Source organism: Paramisgurnus dabryanus, chromosome 6 (genome assembly GCF_030506205.2).
Source record: "Paramisgurnus dabryanus chromosome 6, PD_genome_1.1, whole genome shotgun sequence".
In the NCBI taxonomy this organism is placed as follows: domain Eukaryota; kingdom Metazoa; phylum Chordata; class Actinopteri; order Cypriniformes; family Cobitidae; genus Paramisgurnus; species Paramisgurnus dabryanus.
In genome coordinates this window covers 43,819,290-43,824,972 of record NC_133342.1, presented here as the reverse complement: position 1 = coordinate 43,824,972, position 5,683 = coordinate 43,819,290, and the positions used below count along the sequence as shown (strand labels likewise).

The window sequence follows — 5,683 nt, the reverse complement described above, 5'->3', positions numbered from 1 at the left end:
AAACATGCCCATGCGGGCCCACTGTGGGGTTTACTGTGGGACAGTGTGGGCAGGGCAAACTCACACCACATCCCAAATAGGCCCCACACAGGGCCCATATGGGCAAGGCGTGCAGGCTCCTTATGACTTTGCCCTTTTGAGCCCCATAGGGGTTTTTAGTGGGCATGCCCACAGAAAACCCACACATGCCCCATATTTTTTTAGCTAGCCCCCATTAGTTTGCCATTAATCATAGTAGGGCCTAATTTTTTTTTTTAAATATTGTAATTATTAAAATAAGTATTATTATTAAATTATTAAAATAATTATCATTGGTTGTTATTATCTTAGCAGATAATTTTTTTATGTTTATTGTTGTTAAATCAAAAACCAGTTACTACACTTTTATTATAATAAAAACATTTCTTTTATTTTTTTATAAAGCCCTGTCCATTTAGAACAAAATGTGCATGCATGTTTATGAAATAATTGAACCCACCCCCAGATGAAGATCTAAAAAGCTATGTTTTAAAAGGACAATATTTCTGTTTATTTTAATAGAAGAAATATTTATTGTTAAACAAGTTCTAATTTTCAGTTCTTCTGGACGTGGGACATCTTTTTACCATCTTTATTGTTTTTTTAACATTTTGTCTTTTGTTATGTGTTATTAGCTATGGTTATTATTATTAGTCATGTTCGACTTCATGCTGCGCTGCGAGAACCGACATCATACGTTGATGACGTCAATGTATCGCGAGAGCGAGTCAAGAAATTACACTCTCGCGGTACATTGACGTTATCAACCTGTCAGCGCAGCAAGAAGTCGAACACATGTATTTGCGGGCGCGCGCCTCCGTCCTCGTGAGTTCAAAGTGGATTTTAACCGTTTACCTCAGACGACAGTTTTCATTTCTATGGCAAATTCTAAGGTAAGTTTTTATTAATTCCTGGTTAAGTCATTAAAATAAGTTCACAGTTATGTTTATTTTGTTTTTAGTAACAGTTAATTCGATATGACTAAAATATTCTGAACTTTAATGTTGACTGTTGATGCAGTGGTTTGACTGAGCTCGTGACGCATCTGAGCTAATGTAGTGCATATCTTTTATTTGTCTTTACCTTCTATAAAAATGTGTTATCCTCGTTCTTCAAATTTATTTGACATTTTTTAGTTAATTATAACGCAACTTATTTAAATGTAGGGTTTGACGCGTAAATGTAAGGTTATTTAACTTACAGTACGGGCACACAGTTTACAGTGACGTTAGCCTGTTAAAACTGTTAAGAATTTAAACAGAAGCCATCAAATCTGGATTAATAACTATTGTTGTATATTTATGTTCACTTTTCTTTACAGGTCATCTTCTTGTTGTGTTTTGATGTTTTCCATTGGCTGAAGAGTAAGTATTACTTTGTGTTTATATTTGCATCCAAAACATAAGTGCTCAAAAAGTGCATATCTGGTTTATCGTTGTAATTAGGAAAATATAAGAAAATAATTTAGGATACAATGGTTATTGTTCAGCACAGCAATTCATTTCTTTTGAATGTCACTATTCCTTTTACAGTATGTAGGCTTACATATTTCAAACCCTTACAAAAGTTAATTCATAGTTCAGAGTGGATGTTGACACAAGTTTTCGAGAGGCTGCATATTGACATATAAAATTGGTCTTTGTGGTGGTGTACATAACAGCATTTTTTTCCATCTTTATGTATTATGGTTTTAATCATAATTTTTTAAATGATGGCTATGTCCATGAGCCACCCACCATCGTAACGCACCACCAAGCTAACATTTTGTAACAGAAATCAATAATTTACCATTTATTTTTGAAGCATCTCCCCTACAACATTACAATGCATTTAGTATTTGTTTTGTATTCAGATCAAATTCTACTAATCATAATAACTAAGATGCAGTGTTTTGTATTTTACAATTTATATTTTCTTTTGAAAAGGGGCCATGACTTGTTTTTTATTTTATTATGTGTTTTATATTGTAGGCAGATTACCATGAAATTTGAAGAAGTGTGATAAAATATACAGAGGTGAAGTCATGTGTCTTTCCAGATGCCCAAATCTGTACCACTCAAAAAGTAATGAAGTGACAGTGTACCATGACAAAAAATGTAAACATTCTTTATTTCTTTAAAAGTTGTACTTGGGCCACAGTTTTTTGTATTTCTAACCAAAACATTACATTTATGATTCTATACTAATGAAATATGTTTTTCTTTTTCTGAACTTTATCAAATGCAATGACAGCTAAGATGAGCCTGAAGAGGAGATTTGGGAAGATGCTGTTTTATAAGTCTTTGCTTTGCTAGATCACCTGTGGATGCCTTGTTGGTCTGGGCGAGTTTGAAGTCTCTCACAGACAGTCCAGAAGGTCTGGAGTCCATCTTAGCTTTTATTGGTAAGTGACTGCACAAAAGGCTGTTTGACCCACACGTAAAGCAACTAGTCAATTTTTGCTCTGTTCAGCATCTCTTTGGGGGGGGGTTAAAATTGATATGACCCAAGTATTCCGACCCTTTACTCAGTACTTAGTTGAAGCACCTTTTGAAGTAGCAATCTTTGCAACTCCTGGATTCATTTGTAACCAAAGCGATCAGAAGCACCATTCACTTCTATAGTATTCTTTTAGCCTACTATGGAAGTCAATGGTGCTTCCGGTCAGTTTGTTACAGACATTCCTTAAAATATGTGACCAGTCACGGAAAGTAGGGACACAAGTCGGATCTGGGCATTTTGAGTTATTCACAGATTCTGAAAGTGCAGTTTCTAAGCTTTCCAACGATGTGTAACACATGGAAATCTGATAAGATTTGGAGAAGTTGTGGCCATTTGAATATAGGAACTCAGAAATACTCAAACCGAGAAAATCGAGACGAAAGGGACTCTTCTTTTCAGCTGGGGGAGACAATAGGGCTCATTTACATCTCATTTAGCTAAGCCATGCCCCCTGTAAAACCCTTTTTGAGATGTTCTAGCATCATATGTAGTATTTTATGACCAAATGACAACCCGCAAAAATAAACATGACTCTTTTACCTTTGTGGGGATCACAAGTCGAATCCAGTCTGTTTCAGATTATCCAATGTCCATATTTGTCCACAAATGCGTATAATCCGTGAAATATAGATTGTTTACATCAGATTTCGCATGAATGTCTGGTAATACAATATAATATATAATCTGAAGGCTATTTAAATCGTAACATGTAAGGGTATATGAGCTTACATTCCGTTAAACACATGAACCCGCCTTCAAAGTTTGTATTTAAAATAGGGAAGTAGTATAATAAATCATCCAAACAGCGCCGTCGAAAACGTGACATCCTTTAGAGAGGTTACCAATGGCTCGCTCGTTCCTCCATCAGCCAATGACTTCATGGAAAATATTGATAGACAAAACATGTAGCCAATTATATGAAGAATACAACTATATCTGTGTAACTTCTGTGTGTTTGGACTCATGCTGCGCTGCAAGAACTGACATACAGATGACGTCAAAGTACCGCGAGAGCGAGTCGAAATTAAACTACTCCGTAAGATTTCTTGAAGAGCTCTCGCGGTACTTTGACGTCATCCGACTGCGGCGCCGCATAAAGTCAGTGACGCGGCTGACGTACGATGCGGCTGACTGTTATTTGTTCCGCCCCAGCTTCTTTTATTTTTCTTTTGTTTTGTGCGCCCGAGCTTTACAGTCTGGGGAGACGCAGGCTATAAGTTTGAAAAAAAAAAAAAAAACTTAGCAAACATGTCTGAGGAACAGGGCAGCGCGTCACTACAGTCACGTGACTTCACGCTCGAGCCGGAAGAGAAGACAATGCTGAATAAAGTCGTAATTCTGCTATTTTTGGACCAAACTGTATTTTCGATGCATCAACACAATCTTACTGACCCACTGATGTCACATGGACTACTTTGATGATGTTTTTATTAACTTTCTGGACATGGAAACCATACATAGATTTTCAATGAAGGGGAAAGCTCTCGGACTAAATCTAACGATAAAACATCTTAAACTGTGTTCCGAAGATGAACGGAGGTCTTCCGAGTTTAGAACGACATAAGGGTGAGTCATTAATTACATTATTTTCATTTTTGGGCGAACTATCCTTATTTAGTAGTCACGCTGTTCCCTTTGTGGGCGGAGGCGAAAACAAAAGCTTATACAGTATGTAAATATACACACAGACAATGACGCCCCCCGCTGCACGCTAGAATCTCCGGAAAAACAAGCCTATTTTAACAGCAAAATGTACGCTTTTAAATATACAAAAACTGCTATCTCAAACATGGAGAGGCTTCTTCGTGATCTCAACTAACAGATTCTGCAATAAAACGAAAATCACAAATTTCGAAAAAAAAACTTTGTTTCTCATTTTCTCGAAACTTGTGCTGCCGACTTGAGTCCCTGGTTTCCGTGACGGGTCACATATCTTCATGTGTTTATGCGAACCCATCAGCAACCATCAAGAGAAATTGGAGGCAGCTGAGCTAAATTGCAGATATTGATGCAAATGATCTGAATATGTATAATGTAAATATAATATTGCAGTTTTCTTTTTTCATACATTTGCAGAAGTTTCTAAAATTCAGTTTTTACTTTGTCATGGGGTATGTATTGTAGATTTATGAGGAAAATATCTAAACAATTACAGTATCATGCAACCACCTTAAAATTTAAATGTGAAAGGGGTCTACCCTGAATACTTTCTGAATGCACTGTAGGTGATCTTGATTGAGGCTTATTGTCACCTTTGTAAACACAAAAGCTTTCTTCCTTCATCAGATGGCTATGCAATGTTTCTAGACAGACTATTAAAGAACACACACACAGAAGATGTGCAATAACAAGATTTTTTTTATACATGGGCTAAAAATGCATCATTTTTTGAAAATGAAATAACTTTTGTTTCCTCTTTAGATGCTGTCATCAGGTTTTAAGTACAGTATGAGCCAGAATGGAAGGGTGTTGGTGGCCATAAGAAGACTGTGAGCTAAACCTACAACAAAATTCATATTTGCAGTTTTCCTAGAATATTTTTTTTCTATTCAGATGAATAAAATGACTTTAAAATATTATTTTGTTTTCATATTTTATGTTTTTATTCTGTATTTGGAATATTCCACTTCTGCACTACTAACTGGAAACCTAACTGTTTGAAAGAATTTGTTTTTATCTATAAAATATCAATTTTAACAGCTGCTTTTATGTTTATTTAGAAAGGGTAGGCACATGCCATCATTCACAAACTTTACCTACTTTAGGTGTTTAGTTTTATGGATGGGGTTGTACTGTAGGTAATGAGCAGCAAATTGCATTCTTGTAATAATTACACTAAAAACATGATATGTACAGCAAATCATTTGGTGAGTATTGAAATGTAAAGTAAAAATCTATATTTAGGGGTAAAAAGTGTGTTAAAACTGCGTCGCGATATCAACCTTGATTCACCTTTGTTGAAAGTGTGATGTTGAAACAACATTGAAATGTTGTGAAATCAACATTGAAACAACGTTGTGAAGTCAACTTTGATTCACTTTGCAAAACCAAAAGGTAATTCAACATTGATGCAACGTTGGTCCCTGATGTTGATTCAACGTTGAAATGCCGGCTGAGAAGCTAAGACCAGCCTAAACCAGCTAAAACCAGCCTGGCCAGCTAAGACCAGCTTAAACTAGCTAAA

At 35.9% G+C, this 5,683-nt stretch overlaps 1 long non-coding RNA gene across 1 annotated transcript; it reads left to right on the top strand.

The window, feature by feature from the left end:
* The first annotated feature begins 599 nt into the window (after positions 1-599).
* Positions 600-5,196, top strand: LOC135767239 (uncharacterized). The gene is made up of 5 exons (XR_010541959.2): positions 600-911; positions 1,340-1,382; positions 1,989-2,114; positions 2,251-2,401; positions 4,921-5,196. It is a non-coding gene; the product is annotated as an uncharacterized lncRNA (long non-coding RNA).
* Positions 5,197-5,683: the final 487 nt, after the last annotated feature.